The 3533-nt window shown below is 37.8% G+C and overlaps 1 protein-coding gene across 1 annotated transcript in view; it reads left to right on the top strand.

Annotated features, from left to right (window-relative positions):
* Window positions 1-3533, top strand: part of SYTL5 (synaptotagmin-like 5) — a 250237-nt gene that overhangs the window by 132570 nt on the left and 114134 nt on the right. The window lies entirely within an intron of this gene.

Raw genomic sequence — 3533 nt, 5'->3', positions numbered from 1 at the left:
ATGAATTTTTGGAGAGTTCTTTCTAGGTCTGTGAAGTATGCCACTGGTATTTTAATGGGGATTACATTGAATCTAAAAATTGCTTTGTGTAGTATGGACATTTTAATGATGTTGATTCTACCAATCCATGAACACAGTATGCTGTTTCATCTGTTTATGTCTTTCTCTATCTCTTTTGTCAATGTCCTACAGTTTTCTGAGTACAAGTCTTTTACCTCCTTAGTTAAGTTTATTCCTAGATATCTTAATTTTTGTGTGCAATGGTATATGGAATTGATTTTTCCCCTTTGTTACCTGAGAAGATGCTTGGTGTGATTTCTATCTTCCTGAAGTTGAAGAGACTTTGCCTGTTTCTCAATATGTGGTCTATCTTTGAAAATGTCCTGTGTGCCCTTGAGAAGAATGTATATTCTGTGGCTTTGAGGTGAAATGTTCTGAAGATGTCAATTAATTCCATCTAATCTAGTTGATACATCACATAAACAAATTGAAAGAAAAAAACCACATGGTCATATCAATTGATGCAGAAAAAGCATTTGACAAAATTCAACACCCATTTTTGATAAAAACTCTCAGCAAGGTGGGAGTAGAAGGATCATACCTCAACATAATAAAAGCCATATATGACAGGCCCACAGCCAACATCATACTCAATGGACAAAAACTAACACCATTTCCCCTAAGAACAGGAACAAGACAGGGATGCCCACTCTCGCCACTCCTCTTTAACATAGTCCTGGAAGTATTAGCCATTGCAATTAGACAAGAAGAAGAAATAAAAGGCATCCAAATTGGAAAAGAGGAAGTAAAACTGTCCTTATTTGCAGACGACATGATATTATACATACAAAACCCTAGAGACTCCATCAAAAAACTACTAGACTTAATACATGAATTTGGCAATGTAGCAGGATACAAAATTAACGCCAAGAAATCTGAAGCATTTCTATACACGAATAGTGAACTTTCAGAAAGAGAGATTATAAAAACAATCCTATTTACCATCGCACCAAAAAAATTAAGCTACCTAGGAATAAACTTAACTAAAGAGGTAAAAGACCTCTACTCAGAAAACTACAGGACGTGTTTTTTATCCATTAAGCTACCCTATGTCTTTTGATTGGAACATTTAATCCATTTACATTTAAGGTTATTATTGATAGGTACTTGTTTGTCATATTTTTATTCTTTATGCCTGTGTTCCTTCATCCCTTCCTATTTCTTCTTTTAACAACAGTCCCATTAGCATTTCTTGCATTGCTCGTTTTGTGGTAATAAACTCACTTAGCCCTTTTTGTCTTTGAAGCTATTGATTTCACCTTCAATTTTGAATGATAACCTTACTGGGTATAGTATTCTTAGATTCCGACCCTTGCTTTGCATTACTTTGTATATTTCATTCCACTCCCTACTGATCTGATGTGTTTCTATTGAGAAATCAGTTGATAGTCTAATGGGAGAGCCCTTATAGTTAACTTTCTGTCTCTCTGGCCACAAATTTAATTAGTATGTGTCTTGGTGTTGGTTTTTTTTTTGGTTCATCTTATTTGGGACTCTGAGCTTCTTGGATTTTTGTGATTTTTTTCTTTACAATATCAGGGAAATTTTCTGCCATTATTTCTTCAAACAGGTTTTCTATTCCTTGCTCAGTTTCCTCTTCTTCTGTTACTCCTATTATGTGGAAGTTGTTTCATTTCATGTTGTCACAAAGCTCCTTGAGGCTCTCTTCCTTTTTAAAAAATTTGTTTTCCAGTTGCTGCTTTGCTTGGATGTTTTTTCCTACCTTGTCTTCTAGCTCACTGATGCAGTCCTAAGCTTCTTCTAGTCTGCTGTTAATGCTTTCTATTGTGTTCTTTATTGCAGCTATATCATTCTTCATTTATTCTTGGATCCTCTTCATTTCTTCTTGATTCTTACACATATTATTGAATTTGTCTTTCCCTTTTGAGCATCCTTATGAAAATTGCTCTGAATTCTTTCTCTGACATATTGCTCGCCTCCATTTTGTTTACTTCTTTTTCCAGTGATTCCTCCTTTTCTTTTGTATGGGGGCTGTTTCTTTGTCTCCCCATTTTTGCTCCTCTCAGGTTGCCTGGTTATGTGACTCACTTTCTATTATGTTGACCAAAAACCACAAAATACAACTTGACAAGACATGACACAGAGGGAACAAAACACAAATGTATTCACAACACCAATAACCCCCCCAAAAAAATTGACCACCAGATAAGAGAGTATTAGGGGAGAGAAAAGAGTGCAAAAATGATATTGAGAGAAGGATAAAAGGTAAGAGAGAAAAGAAAAAGAAGAAAAAAGAAAGGAAAAAGAATTCATATATATGAGGATAAAACTCCACAAAACCAACAACTAATAAAAAATTTCAAACACCCAAAAAAAAAGAAGGGGGGGGGTGAATCTGAAGATGCAGAACTTTTCCAGAAGGTGTATTCACAACACCAATAACCCCCCCAAAAAAATTGACCACCAGATAAGAGAGTATTAGGGGAGAGAAAAGAGTGCAAAAATGATATTGAGAGAAGGATAAAAGGTAAGAGAGAAAAGAAAAAGAAGAAAAAAGAAAGGAAAAAGAATTCATATATATGAGGATAAAACTCCACAAAACCAACAACTAATAAAAAATTTCAAACACCCATAAAAAAAGAAGGGGGGGGGTGAATCTGAAGATGCAGAACTTATTTCCAGAAGGTAAGGTAAAGGAATTGAATGAATGGGGAAATGGCCATGATTCAGTTCAGAGGAGGTAGAAAGAGAATGAGTGTATAAGAAGAAAAGTAAAAAACAAAATACTCAATTAAAAATAATAATGATGATGATAATTAAAACTAATAATAATGATGAAAATATATATTAAATTATATAAATAAAAGAAAATTTATCCTATATAATTAAAGGGTAATATGCAAATTGACCCTAATGGTGGAACAACTGGGAAGGACTGGTCACTGTGACATGCACTGACCACCAGGGGGAAGACGCTTAATGCAGGAACTACCTCCTGGTAGTCAGTGCGCTTCCACAGGGGTGCGCCACTCAGCCAGAATCCAACTCAGGGCTGGCCTGCACAGTGGCAGTTGAGGGAGCTTCTCAACTGGGGAGCAGGCCTCAGCCGTTAGTTGGACATCCCCTGAGGACTCCAAGGCTGCCAGAGGGATGTCTGACTGCCAGCCTAAGGCTGATCCCCCAGGGAGTGGACCTAAGCCAGCAGGTGGACATCCTCCAAGGGCTCTCAGGCTGTCTGAGGAATGTCTGACTGCCAGCTTAGGCCTGATCCACTGTGGAGCGGGAATAAGCCAGCAGGTGGACATCCCCCAAGGGCTCCCTGGCTATGAGAAGGATTTCTAACTGCCAGCTTAGGCCTGATCCCCTGGGTAGCAGGCCTAAACCATCAGTCAGACATCCCATGAGGGGTCTCACACTGTGAGAGTGTATAGGCTGGGCTGAGCAACGCCCCGCCCTAACTGAGTACACAAATTTTTGTGCATTGGGCCTCTAGTGTGTGTGTGTATATATAT

The sequence above is a fragment of the Myotis brandtii genome, unplaced genomic scaffold, assembly GCF_000412655.1.
Source record: "Myotis brandtii unplaced genomic scaffold, ASM41265v1 scaffold976, whole genome shotgun sequence".
Classification (NCBI taxonomy): Eukaryota; Metazoa; Chordata; class Mammalia; order Chiroptera; family Vespertilionidae; genus Myotis; species Myotis brandtii.
This window is presented reverse-complemented; position numbering and strand designations above follow the sequence as displayed.